A 15,337-nucleotide genomic window follows, 5' to 3' on the forward strand; every position below is an offset into this window, starting at 1 on the left:
GAAGGAAGGATGAAAAGGAATATATATGGGTTATAGATTCGGTAAAATACAGTTTTTTTTTTCTCAGAACAACATGATTCTTCCTCATTACGTCATGTTTACATATATAAGTTATTTAATCAATATTCAATTGTTAGACATTTATAATATGTATAATTCTTCCTTATTATAACCCCTTTTCTGCAAAAAAAAATTATAAATACACCTTAACATGCATCTAAACAGCAAACACGTATTATGACCTGTTGGTACACATACGTGACCCAGCACAGCATTTATTGGAGAAAACTGGCCAGGACAGGAGCAATCAGGAGCAGGTACAGAGGCTGCTTCTGCTCATCACATCTAGATTCAGTGCGAAAGGACAAAGCAGGGCCAGAGAGAAACCCTGGGGGGTTTCCCTTCCCTTAGTCTAAGCTCTGTGGTTCCAGCATATGGCAAAAGTCTGGCCTCCTGTCTTAGTCTACCCTCTTTGTATTCCTGGTTGATGGAACATAAAGGGAAGAACCCAAATAGAGGACAGAATTTGGAAAAAATGATGGAAGTGTAAAATTTTTAAATCTTTAGCCAAGGTCATGCCTAACCTGACCAACTCACTTCAGGCATTTTCAATTATAGTTCTCTGTTTTAATTTCTTCATAGCAATTATTGTTGCCTTGAATTATTTTACTTTATTACTTCTTGATTTTGTGTCTCCCCAAACTTGAAGATGAATTCCATGAAAGGAGAAATCCTGCCTGACTTACATTCCTGGCACTCAAAATAGTATCTGCATCATTGTGAAAACTGACTATTTGTTGAAATAAAAAGGGGAATGAATAAATAAATTCTATTCCCTGGAAAATAACTCATACGTTAGATATGTACTATGTAATATAAACATTTGTTACAATGTAGATACACAACACACATAGGTGTGAATATATGTATATATAGTGTATATGTGAGTGTGTGTGTACATGTGTGTATTTAGAACTGGTGTAAGAATGAGCTTACTTTGAGACTGGAAAGCTGGTAACTATCTAAAAGGCAACATCAGAATTGAATTCTCTCTTCCCACTGCATCATGGGGTCTTGCTTCCTTCCATGAGAAAATGACAGGGTATTTACCTTTTTTGACCTCATAATTGCACTCTGCCGTTAGCTGTCCTTCCTCACTGCAGCTCAGACAAATTGGGGGTGAGGTCAGGGGGTGTTACCCTCTCTGGAGCCTATGTGTTTCTGGATTGACTTCACGATGTCTCTGTCACACTGAGGTCTGCCCAGTGCCAGGGACTGTTGCTGAGGTGTGGGCAACAATCTCATTTGGGAAACGTCCTGGAATAAAGAAAGCAAATCTGGGGGTGCATGGCACAACCCTGATATCTGGCTAGGTAGGGGCTCCTGACACAGTAAGAATCTATTGCCCTGCTCACCTACAACTTGCTGGCTAGCGATCTGGCTTCAGCGGTCTGGCTCCTGCCTCCCTCACCTCTGAGCCCACAAGGTCACACAAAGCTCTGCTCATAATGTCACTGTTTGGTCTGAGGCATGGCTGTTTTTTGTTTTTTTTTTTTCAACGTTTATTTATTTTTGGGACAGAGAGAGACAGAGCATGAACGGGGGAGGGGCAGAGAGAGAGGGAGACACAGAGTCGGAAACAGGCTCCAGGCTCTGAGCCATCAGCCCAGAGCCCGACGCGGGGCTCGAACTCACGGATCGCGAGATCGTGACCTGGCTGAAGTCGGACGCTTAACCGACTGCGCCACCCAGGCGCCCCCATGGCTGTTTTATTTTTATACTTCATCAGTAGCTTCACTAGTAGCAAGGATTTCGAAACTCTGAGAACTGTCTGGGTTTGGTAGAAACTCCTGCCCATCTATCTCTGAGACCTACATTGGCCTCACACAGATATTTCAGTTTCAGTAAGCTGCATTTCACAGCATCTAGCTGATTGGACCCTGTCATTTCCCCCTAAGCCTAAACACATAATTAGAGCACATACTGACCTTTCTATCTACATGCAGGTGTGATTTAAACATGTGAACCCAGTAGTAACTGCACTCCTTGTTTCATCTTCTATGATTGATGAGTTTTCTGCTACAAAGATCCGCATGGACATAAATATTTCCTAATGCTGGATCCTGGCTGACTATCCCATTAACCTAAGTCTCCACTTAGCCCCAAGGTCTGAAAGCCCTCTTTCAATTCAATGCATTTTCTAACCATGAAACAATGTCCTCTTGCCTCATACCTGACACAATACCTGTGACATTCCTGGTGACAAATAGCTTATAGCAGTGTTACCCAAACCTACTTGATCTTGGCAGCTTGGTCTCCATGGGACTTGCTCTTGGCTACTGATGAGGTTCCAGTCTCATTATGAGTGTCAGAGACTTCTGCTCTCTTTTCAGGAAAGACTCTAAATCCTATATAAATTGTGTGTCTGAGGAAGAAAGATAACACCTCATTTCTAGCCTGCAAGTTTGAAGTCGTTTTTCACACCCTTTCATTCTGGGTATCTCACATAACACTGCCTCTGTCTAATTCAGCTGTACAGGGGGTGGGGGAAGGTAGGGGGTGGATAGAAGAAAATTTGAAATATGGCTTTTGTGTGTACTCAGGAAGAAATGAGGAGATCGTCAGCCAGAGCCCAGGAACTACCGCCTCTCATTTCTTGACATATCAGCAGACAGTTCAACCCAAGATTCCCCCACATACACCCTCAAGAACTGCTTTAGGATCCACAGTGGTAGGTGAGCTTTTAACCAAAAGAAAACAAACTTCACAAAGCCATTCCATTTCAGAAGAGACTCAAGCATGCATTTGAAAAGAAGGGGTATTAGGGTAATCAATCGGAACAAAGATGAGGTTGACAGTGAAAGTCTATGAAAGGGTTTGGACGATTATTCAAGAGAATAAACCATTTTTAAATTGAATCTTTTAACTTTTAGAAAGTGTGACAATGTTCTGGGGGTTACAAGGGGCTCTGTTTTCCTCTTCAATTCTTCAAGGCATCATATTCCAGGCACTTTATTCTCACAACACTTGTAATTCCTATTTCAGACTCATTTTCATGATCTCCCTCTTACTCTTAGGCAATTGCTTTCCATTCTTTAAAACCATAAATCAAGCATCTTGGAAAACGTGGTGTTACAGGGTGCCGATTTAATCAGAGTGTCAGGGCAAATCAAATAATAGATCTTAAATCTTAACATGACTACAATTAAACTGAATCACCTGGGAACTCAACAGGGTGTGATCCATCAGAAAAATATCCATCTACACCCCAGAGATCTGTTTAGATATTTCCCTTCTTAAATTTCTACTCTTGGACTCAGCTGGTCAAAAGTTAATCCTTTTTTCTCTTTCCGCACAAACCTTTTAAGATCTGTTTGTCTCTCCCATTTCCTTCCTTCCTTTCCAGGCTCCCCATTTCAGCTTCAGCCAAATCCATAAGCCACCCTCCCTCCTGCAAGAAGTTCTTGCCTTAAGAGGAGAAAGCCTTCAGCTTAGACTGGTTATTCTTTAAAAAGAAAGAAAAAAAAAAAATCACCCTCCTTAGAATCCCCCAGCTTGAATTTATGAACCAGAGTTTAGATTTTGGCCATCTTGAGTCAAGGGTAAAGGCTCTTCTAACATCACTCTGGACAACACAGAGAAGCCCAATCACTCCTCCGCCTCAAGGCTGCCCCTATGGTCCTACCTGGGAATATTTTCTCCTCCCTCAACTATGTTTTAGAACAGCATATTTGTAATGTAACTGTTTTTTATTTTTTGCAGTTAATAATTTCGAGAAACTGAATAGTGTAAATAAACAAAATAAGCCCAAAGATACAAAATTAAAGTTTTACAGTTGATGTCCCCAGCTCCTCAGTGGATTAGAAAGTTCAATTCCTGACTCTCTGGGCTCTCTAGGCTCCCTGTTACCTGATTCTGACTCTCTGGGTCTTGGCAGAGAGGCTGTATAGTTCAATGGTTATGAGGACAGGCTATGAAACTCACAGTTCCATGCTCACTGGAGGGTTATTTTTTTTTCTTTTAACGGTTTTTTAATTTATTTTTTAATATGAAATTTATTGTCAAATTGGTTTCCATACAACACCCAGTGCTCATCCCGACAGGTGCCTTCCTCAATGCCCATCACCCACTGCCCCCTCCCTCCCACTCCCCATCAACCCTCAGTTTATTCTCAGATTTTAAGAGTCTCTTATGGTTTGGCTGTCTCCCTCCCTTTTTTTCCCCCTCCCCCTCCCCCATGGTCTTCTATTAAGTTTCTCAGGATCCACATAAGAGTGAAGACATATGGTATCTGTCTTTCTCTGTATGACTCATTTCACTTAGCATAACACCCTCTAGTTCCATCCACGTTGCTACAAAGGGCCATATTTCATTCTTTCTCATTGCCACATAGTACTCCATTGTGTATATAAACCACAGTTTCTTTATCCATTCATCAGTTGATGGACATTTAGGCTCTTTCCATGACCTGGCTACTATTGAAAGTGCTGCTATAAAAATTGGGGTACAAGTGCCCCTATGCATCAGCACTCCTGTATCCCTTGGGTAAATTCCTAGCAGTGCTATTGCTGGATCATAGGGTAGATCTATTTTTAATTTTTTGAGGAACCTCCACACTATTTTCCAGAGTGGCTGCACCAGTTTGCATTCCCACCAACAGTGCAAGAGGGTTGCCGTTTCTCCATCCTCGCCAGCATCTATAGTCACTGGAGGGTTATTTAAAGACCATTCTGTGCCCCATTTTTCTGTGTGACTGATGATGATCAATTAGAGACATGACATCAAGATAGTTGCTCAGATGACTGTGCTGTTATCCCAAAATCCTGCACTTCCTCATTTGTCTGTAGATAAGGCCTCTGCTGAGTTAACCTAAACACATCGCTTCCTTGAAATCTTCAAGATTCTAAGACACTATTGTTCACACTCAAAAAATGAGATGCACTCAGTCTCTAGCTGTTTTTCTTTTTCTTTTTTTAGTGTATGAAGACACTTGATTTACCCAGAAAAGTTTGCCAAAAAATTGATCAGAAAATAAATGAACTATCCTGAAAGTAATGCTGATGCTTCATAGTGTGATTTTTTTTTTTTAATTTAAGGATACAGTATGGATTTCTCTAAAGATGCTAGAAAGTGATTTGGTCTCAGTTCCAGTAGTTTTGAAATTTTATTCTTTAAGGAACTCTAGCAAATTTGAGGAAGAAGTTATATCCCTTTCATTGCCATATTAATCAAAAGGAACTATGCAACTTTCTCATTTCCTGAATTATTTTTTAAAAGCTGCCCTTTTTATTATATAAAGACTTGGTAAAGAAGAAAATCAAAATAAGTAGAAACTAGCTCACCTATTTTTCTTTCAAGAGCTTACATTTTTAGTGCCTAGCACAATGTCTTTTCTATTCCTTATTATTTTTTTGCAAAAGTTTCTTTTTCAGTTTGATGTATAAATCAAGATAGGCTATGAACTGTTTCTTCCCTTCAGTTATGTATGCATAGACTGCCAAAAATGTATCACTAGCAAGTGGCATTTAAATGGCAATTTGGGGGGGTGGGGCACCTGGGTGGCTAAGTCAGTTAAGCATCCCACTCTTGGTTTTAGCTCAGGTCATGATCTCATAGATGCTGACTTAGAGTTCAAGCCCCTCATTGGGCTCTGGGCTGACAGCATGGAGTCTCCTTGCGATCCTCTCTCTCCCTCTCTTTGTCCTCTCCCTCTCCTGCTCGTGCTCTCATGATCTCTCTCTCTCTCTCTCTCTCAAGATAAATAAACTTAAAAAAAAAGGGATAAATGGCAATTTTTAATACTAAAATATAAAGCTATAATTAATAGCCATTATTGACATGTCAAAAAATTACATACTCAGTTCACATCTGTGATTGTAGTCTGGGATTAGGCAATTTGAGAAACAGTATGTCCCTGACATGTTGCATTAGACTTACAAATTTTCTTTTTGTTTCTGTTTCTTTGTTTTTTTACATGCATTTTTAAATTTTCTATAATTTATATATTTTTATAATTTATATACAAGTTAGCACATGTGCAACAATGATTTCAGGAGTAGATTCCTTAAGCCCCTTACCCATTTAGCCCATCCCCCCTCCCACAACCCCTCCAGCAACCCTCTGTTTGCTCTCTATATTTAAGAGTCTCTAGGGGCGCCTGGGTGGCGCAGTCGGTTAAGCGTCCGACTTCAGCCAGGTCACGATCTCGCGGTCCGTGAGTTCGAGCCCCGCGTCGGGCTCTTGGCTGGTGGCTCAGAGCCTGGAGCCTGTTTCCGATTCTGTGTCTCCCTCTCTCTCTGCCCCTCCCCCGTTCATGCTCTGTCTCTCTCTGTCTCCAAAATAAATAAACGTTGAAAAAAAAATTTAAAAAAAAAAAGAGTCTCTATATTTAAGAGTCTATATTTAAGTTTTGTCCCCCTCCCTCTTTTTATTTTATTTTTGCTTCCTTTCCCTTATGTTCATCTGTTTTGTATCTTAAGTCCTCATATGAGTGAAGTCATATGATATTTGTCTTTCTATGACTGACTAATTTCACTTAGCATAATACCCTCTAGTTCCATCCATGTAATTGCAAATGGCAAGATTTCATGCTTTTTGATGGCCGAGTAATACTCCATTATATATATATATATACATATATATATATATATACCACTTCTTCTTTATCCATTCATCCATTGATGGACATTTGGGCTCTTTCCATACTTTGGCTATTGTTGATAGTACTGCTATAAATACTGGGGTGCAATTGCCCCTTTGAAACAGCATACCTGTATCCCTTGGATAAATAGCTAGTAGTGCAATTGCTGGGTCCTAGGGTATTTCTATTTTAATTTTTTGAGGAACCTCCATACTGTTTTCCCAAGTGGCTGCACCAGTTTGCATTCCCACCAGCAGTGCAAAAGAGATCCTCTTTCTCCACATCCCAGCGACATCTGTTGTTGCCTGGGTTGTTCATTTTAGCCATTCTGACAGGTGTGAGGTGGTATTTCAAAGTGGCTTTGATTTGTATTTCCTGGATGATGAGTGATGTTGAGCATTTTTTCATGTGTCAGTTGGCCACCTGGATGTATTCTTTGGAGAAGTGTCTATTCATGTCTTTTGCCCACTTCCTCACTGGATTATTTGTTTTTTGGGTGTTGAGTTTGATAAGTTCTTATAGATTTTGGATACTAACCTTTTATCTGAGATGTCATTTGCAAATATATCCTACCATTCCATCAGTTGCCTTTTAGTTTTGCTGGTTGTTTCCTTTGCTGTTCAGAAGCTTTTTATTACAGTGAAGTCCCAATAGTTCACTTTTGCTTTGGTTTCCCTTGCCTCAGGAGACGTGTTGAATAAGAAGTTGCTGAAAATGAACTATTGGGACCTCATGAAGATAAAAAGCTTCTGCACAGCAAAGGAAACAATCAACAAAACTAAAAGGCAACCAACGGAATGGGAAAAGATATTTGCAAATGACATATCAGACAAAGGGCTAGTATCCAAAATCTATAAAGAGCTCACCAAACTCCACATCCAAAAAACAAATAATCCAGTGAAGAAATGGGCAGAAAACATGAATAGACACTTCTCTAAAGAAGACATCCAGATGGCCAACAGGCACATGAAAAGATGCTCAACATCGCTCCTCATCAGGGAAATACAAATCAAAACCACACTCAGATATCACCTCACGCCAGTCAGAGTGGCCAAAATGAACAAATCAGGAGACTATAGATGCTGGCAAGGATGTGGAGAAACGGGAACCCTTTTGCACTGTTGGTGGGAATGCAAACTGGTGCAGCCACTCTGGAAAACAGTGTGGAGGTTCCTCAAAAAATTAAAAATAGATCTACCCTATGACCCAGCAGTAGCACTGCTAGGAATTTACCCAAGGGAAACAGGAGTACTGATGCATAGGGGCACTTGTACCCCAATGTTTATAGCAGCATTCTCAACAATAGCCAAATTGTGGAAAGAGCCTAAATGTCTATCAACTGATGAATGGATAAAGAAACTGTGGTTTATACACACAATGGAGTACTACATGGCAATGAGAAAGAATGAAATATGGCCCTTTGTAGCAACATGGGTGGAACTTGAGAGTGTGATGCTAAGTGAAATAAGCCATACAGAGAAAGACAGGTACCATGTTTTCACTTTTATGTGGATCCTGAGAAACTTAACAGAAACCCATGGGGGAGGGGAAGGAAAAAAAAAAAGAGGTTAGAGTGGGAGAGAGCCAAAGCATAAGAGACTCTTAAAAACTGGGAACAAACTGAGGGTTTATGGAGGGTGGGAATGGGGCAACCGTGCAGAAGCTTTGTATCTTCATGAGGTCCCAATAGATGCATTGAAGAGGGCATCTTTTGGGATGAGCACTGGGTGTCGTATGGAAACCAGTTTGACAATAAATTTCATACATTAAAAAAATAAATAAATAAATAAATAAATAAACACATAAATAAATAAATAAATATTAAAAAATATATATTATCTCAAAAAAAAAAAAAAAAGAAGTTGCTGCAGGTGAGGTCAAAGAAGTTTTTGCCTGCTTTCTCCCCAAGGATTTTGATGGCTTCCTGTCTTACATTGAGGTCTTTCATCCATTTTGAGTTTGTTTTTATGTATGGTGTAAGAAAGTGGTCCAGGTTCATTCTTCTGCATGTCCAGTTTTCCCAGTACCACTTGCTGAAAAGACTGTCTTTATTCCATTGGATATTCTTTCCTGCTTTATCAAAGATTAGTTGGCCATACATTTGTGGGTCCATTTCCGGGTTTTCTATTCTGTTCCATTGATCTAAATGTCTGTTCTTGTACCAGTACCATATTGTCTTGATGATTACAGCTTTGTAATACATCTTAAAGTCCAGGATTGTGATGCCTCCTGCTTTGGTTTTCTGTTTCAAGATTGCTTTGGATTTGTGGGGTCTTTTCTGGTTCCATACGAATTTTATGATTGTTTGTTCTAGCTCTGTGAAGAATGCTGGTGGTATTTTGATAGGGATTTCACTGAATATGTAGATTGCTTTGGCTAGCGTTGACATTTTAAGAATATTTGTTCTTCCTATCCAGGAGCATGGAATCTTTTTCCTTTTTTTGTGTGTGTCTTCTTCAATTTCTTTCATAAGCTTTCTATAGTTTTCAGTGTATAGATTTTTCACCTCTTTGGTTAGGTTTATTCCTAGGTATTTTATGATTTTTGGTGCAATTGTAAATAGGATTGATTCCTTGATTTTTCTTTCTGTTGCTACATTATTGGTGTATAGGAATGCAACCAATTTCTATGCATTGATTTTATATCCTGCGACTTTGCTGAATTCATGGATCAGTTCTAGCAGTTTCTTGGTGGAATCTTTTAGGTTTTCCATATAGAGTATCATGTCATCTGCAAAGAGTGAATGTTTGACCTTCTCCTGGCCGATTTGGATGCCTTTTATTTCTTTGTGTTGTCTGATCGCAAAGGCTAAGACTTCCAATACTATGTTGAGTAACAGTGGTGAGAGTGGACATCCCTGTCATGTTCCTGACATTAGAAGGAAAGCTGTCAGTTTTTCCCCATTGAGGATGATATTAGCATTGGGTGTTTCATATATGGCTTTTAGGATCTTGAGGTATGCTCCTTCTGTCCCTACTTTCTTGAGGGTTTTTATCAAGAAAGGATGCTGTATTTTGTCAAATGCTTTCTCTGCATCTATTGATAGGATCATGTGGTTCTTGTCCTTTATTTTACTGATGTGATGAATCATATTGATTGTTTTGTGGATATTGAACCAGCCCTGCATCTCAGGTATAAATCCCACTTGGTCATGGTGAATAATTTTTTTAATGTATTGTTGGAACCAGTTGGCTAGTATCTTGTTGAGGATTTTTGCATCCATGTTCATCAGGAAATTTGGTCTATAGTTCTCCTTTTTAGTGACATCTCTGTCTGGTTTTGGAATCAAGGTAATGCTGGCTTCATAGAAAGAGTTTGGAAGTTTTCTTTCCATTTCTGTTTTTTGGAACAGCTTCAAGAGAATAGGTGCTATCTCTTCCTTAAATGTGTGGTAGAGTTCTCCTGGAAAGCCATCTGGCCCTGGACTCTTTGTTTTTTGGGATATTTTTGGTTACTAATTCAATTTCTTTACTGGTTATGGGTCTGTTCAAATTTTCTATTTTCCTGTTTCAGTTTTGATAGTTTATATGTTTCTAGGAATTTGTCCATTTCTTCCAGATTGCCCATTTTATTGGCATATAATTGCTCATAATATTCTCTTATTATTGTTTGTATTTCTGCTCTATTGGTTTTGATCTCTCCTCTTTCATTCTTGATTTTATTTATTTGGGTCCTTTCCATTTTCTTTTTGATCAAACTGGCTAGTAGTTTATCAATTTTGTTAATTCTTTCAAAGAACCAGCTTCTGGTTTCATTGATCTGTTCTAATGTTTTTTTGGTTTCGATAGCATTGATTTCTGCTCTAATCTTTATTATTTCCTGTCTTTTGCTAGTTTTGTGTTTTATTTCATGTTCTTTTTCCAGCTTTTTAAGACATAAGGTTAGGTTGGGTATTTGTGACCTTTCTTCCTTCTTTAAGAAGGCCTGGATTGCTATATACTTCCCTCTTATTACTGCCTTTGCTGTGTCCCAGAGGTTTGGGGCTGTGGTATTATCATTTTCATTGGCTTATAAGTACTTTTAAATTTCCTTTTTAACTTCTTGTTTAGCCCATTCATTCTTTAGTAAGATGGTCTTTTGTCTCCAAGTATTCGTTATCTTTCCATATTTTTTTCTTGTGGTTGATTTCAAGTTTCATAGCATTGTGGTCTGAAAATATGCATGTTATGATCAATTTTTTTGTACTTATTGAGGGCTGATTTGTGTTCCAGTATGTGATGTATTCTGGAGAATGTTCCATGTGCACTGGAGAAGAATGTGTATTCTGCTGCTTTTGGATGAAATGCTCTGAATATATCTGTTAAGTCCAGCCGGTCCAGTGTGTCATTCAAAGCCATTGTTTCCGTGTTGATTTTCTGGTTAGGTGATCTCTCCATTGTTGTAAGTGGGATGTTGAAGTCCCCTACTATTATGGTATTATTATCAATGAGTTTCTTTATGTTTGTGATTAATTTATTTATATATTTGGATGCTCTCACATTTGGAGCATAAATGTTTACAATTGTTAGAACTTCTTGGTGAATAGACTCCTTGATTATGATATAATGCCCTTCTTCATCTGTTGTTAGTCTTTAAAGTCTAGATTGTCTGATATAAGTATGGCTACTCCGGTTTTCTTTTGTTGACCATTAGCATGATAGATGGTTCTCCATCCCCTTACTTTCAATCTGAAGGTGTCTTTAGGTCTAAAGTTGGTCTCTTGTAAGCAGCATATAGATGGATCTTGTTTTCTTATCCATTCTGTTACTCTTTGTCTTTTGATTGGAGCATTTAGTCTATTGATGTTTAGAGTGAGTCCTGAAAAGATAAGAATTTCTTGCCATTATGTTGCCTGTAGAGTTGGAGTTTCTGGTGGTGTTCTCTGGTCCTTTCTAGTCTTTGTTGCTTTTGGTCTTTTTTTTTTTTTTTTCTTTTCTCCCCTCAGAGAGTACCCCTTAACATTTCTTGCAGGGCTGGTTTAGTGGTGATGAACTCCTTTAATTTTTGTTTGGGAAACTTTCTATCTCTCCCTCTATTTTGAATGACAGCCTGCTGGATAAAGAATTCTTGGCTGCACATTTTTCCGATTCAGCACACTGAATATATGCTACGACTCCTTTCTGGCCTGCCAAGTTTCTGTGGATAGGTCTGCTGCAAACCTGATCTGTCTTCTCTTGTAGGTTAAGGACTTTTTTCCCTTGCTGCTTTCATGATTCTTTCCTTGCCTGAGTACTTTGTGAACTTGACTATGATATGCCTTGTTGATGGTCGGTTTTTGTTGAATCTAATGGGAGTCCTCTGTGCTTCCTGGATTTTGATGTCTGTGTCTTTCCCCAGGTTAGGAAAGTTTTCTACTATGATTTGCTCACATAACCCTTCTACCCCTTTTTCTCTCTCTTCATTTTCTGGGACCCCTAGGATTCTGGCATTGTTCCTTTTTAATAGTCACTGATTTCTTTAATTTTTAAAATGTGTTCCTTTGCCTTAGTCTCCCTCTTTGTTCCTGCTTCATTGTTCTCCATAAGTTTGTCCTCTCTATGGCTGATTTGCAGCTCTGCCTCATCCATCCTTATCACTGTGGCATCTATTCAAGATTGCAGCTCAGTGATAGCATTTTTTATTTCATCCTGATTAACTTTTATCTCTGCAGAAAGGGATTCTAATCTGTTTTCAACCCCAGCTAGTATTCTTGTCATCCTGATTCTAAATTCTGGTTCAGACATCTTGCTTGTATCTGTGTTGATTAAGTCCCTGGCTGTCATTTCTTACTGTTATTTCTTTTGGGATGAATTCCTTCATTTTGTGATTTTTGAAGGAAGAAAAGGAATTAATAAGGTAAAGAAAAAATTAAAATTAAAAAATTAAAAACAACACAAAAAATCAAATAAAGGATTCTAGATCCTAGGTGTGTTCTGGTGTGGTTATTGAAAGAACCTTGATGGATTAGAGAAAAAAGGGAAAACTAAGAAAAGAAAAAAAAAAGGAAAATGTTTGAAAATTTGAGAAAAAAATACAATGAAATAGAATAAAATTAAATGATGGAAGTAAAAAAATAGAATTTGAAAAATTTAGAAAAAAGTAAAAAATTCAGTAGAAAAAAATTAAAGAAAAATATTTTTCATAGAAATGGAAAATAAAAATAATTTTTTTCTCTCTGTATTCAAGAATAAAAGAAAAGAAAAGAAATTGAATAGATAGACCAGCAAACAGACTGAAGTACGATTGAAATTACACTGGTTTCCCCTAGAAGTCTAACTATGAAGCACTTCATAGTCTGTATACTAAGCAAGCAGAGAGACTTGTGTTGTTCCTGAAGAGGGAGGTTGACTCAGTTGGGCGGGGACTTAGTGTAAGGACTCCGTTCTCCACTAGATGGCGCTGCTTAGCTCACTGGGTCGATTGCCGTGGCGCTTGTAGGTGTGTATGCACATGCGCCAGAGGGGTAAAAATGGCATCGCCTGACTACCCAGTCTTGGAACTCTGTTCTCCCTGACCAGGCAATTGCACAGCTTTCCTTTGTCTCTGGCTTCAGTCCGCTCCTCGCTTTTACAGTCTGTGACCAAGCCGCCAGGTTGCCAGGCGGCACCTCCCTCCTGAGTTTTATCTCAGGTGCGGCTGTGTTTCCCGACCCCTCGCTTCTGAGGGACTGTGGCTTTGACCCGCTTATACCCTCTGGGGGAGGGTCTGACCGAGCAATGGTCGGGTGCCGGCTGCTCCCAGGAACGTTTGCGGGACCATGCTGCTGCCAACGCCCAGCGACTGCGGCTGGGTGCCAGCCCGCCCCAGAAAAAGTTCACGCGATCATTTCAGGGGTTATGGAAAATCACAACACATCTGGCACCAGGCTTCGCCCTTAACGACCTTGTTCCAGTGCAGCGAATGTGGTTGTTCTCTGGCGTCTGCTGACACCCTTGTCTGGGGGGGTCCACACAGCCTCTACCAGATGTCCTCCCAGCAGGGGAACCGCCTCTCCCCTGTGGCCTGCAGACCCACAGACTTCACTCTGCTCTTGGAGATTCACCCTTCCCACCAGCGCACCTCCAGGTATTGAACTGCAGAGTTTCAGGCTCTGTGCTCCCCCTGTTTATAGAGTCTTAATGGAATTTAAACTGTCTCTCCTTTATCCCTTTTTTGTTCAGTTCCTTGAGTACTCTTTCTTTTCTCTCCAGCTGCTTTGGGCGGGAGTGGGGATGCTTTTCGTACTCTCGTACTCTGCCCCCCCCCCCCCCGTCTCCATCCTCTCTCTGCAAACAAAAACAGCTGCCTGCCCTCTGCAGCTTCTCTCTCCCCCAGTTCACCTCTCTGCGCCATGTACCTGCTGAGCTCTGTGGTTCAGGTTGTGCAGATTGTTGTGCTAATCCTCAGATCAGCTTACTAGGTGTGCAGGATGGTTTAGTGTTGATCTGGCTGTATTTCAGGGATGAGAGGCGCAAAAAAACTTCCGTGCTGTTCCACCATCTTGACTTAACAAATATGTTAAGTCAAGACTGTTTTCAATCATATTTGTTTCAAATTTCTGTTTAGGTGAAATTGTCTCAGACATTAGATTGGCTAAAATATCAAATGCCTGTTTAGAATGGGACTTTGCAAAAGCAGTGTCTATTTGCTGTCCCTTTTAAATCAGTTGAACTCAGTGCCATATATTAAAGTTGCCTGAGAAGGTTTAATATTTTTCATATTAATAGTGGAAGAGCTTAAATATTTTAATTTAATTGCACTAGAGTGAGGCTTCTAAAAAGAGTCAAGATCTGAATCACTGATTTTCCCTAACAGTGAAAATTGAAGAGTCGGGACAAAGCGTGAGACCAGGAGTCTGTACATTAGTTGGTATCTTTTTAACCATGAAGGATTTAAGACTAACCAATGGTGCAAAAATCCCTTGTCTACTTTCATGTTTGCTATCCTTTATATGTATTCTTTTTTAAAAATATTTTTTAATGTTTATTTATTCTTGACTGTGTGTGTGTGTGTGTGTGTGTGTGTGTGTGTGTGAGAGAGAGAGAGAGAGAGAGTGTGTGAGCAGGAGTGGGTCAGAGAGAGGAAGACACAGAATCTAAAGTAGGCTCTAGGCTCTGAGCTGTCAGCACAGAGCCAGATGTGAGGCTCAAACTCACTAACCTTGAGATCATAATCTGAGCCAAAGTCAGACACTCAACTGACTGAGCCACACAGGCAACCCCCTTATATATTCTTAAATGTGGTTCACCCCAATTCATGTGGGCCTTTATTTTCAAGTAAGCATATGGGGGAGACAAACTTCACAGAGAAACTAAGAATGAACCATCTCACTTTAAATGCAGAACTCACAGATGAGCTTCCTAATGTGGCAATCTGGACCAGAGCCCTTTCTTTTGTTATCTCAGCCGGCGCTGCGGTTGGTGGGGGTCTCAGGGCTGTAAAGGATAAAATGCCACAGAAAACACTATGCTTCCGATTGTAAAGTTGAAAGTCAAAAGAGGTCATGTCTCATATTCTTGCTGATTCAGAAGAAGACAGAAGATCCAAAAAAGCAGATGTTCCTAACAGTTCCTGGAGATGCAAGAGACCTGGACAGAAATATTGAAACACACACTCCTGCTTCCCAAAGTATCTGAGTTAGTAGCCTTTTGCTCACCCAAAGGACACATTTATGGCAACCTCCCCCACTCTTGGCACATAACAGATGCTCTGTAAATCTTTTGGGAATTGATTAGGAAAAAATGGCCATGATAAAATGCT

Source organism: Herpailurus yagouaroundi, unplaced genomic scaffold (assembly GCF_014898765.1).
Source record: "Herpailurus yagouaroundi ecotype Mexico unplaced genomic scaffold, PumYag 100, whole genome shotgun sequence".
Taxonomy (NCBI): Eukaryota; Metazoa; Chordata; class Mammalia; order Carnivora; family Felidae; genus Herpailurus; species Herpailurus yagouaroundi.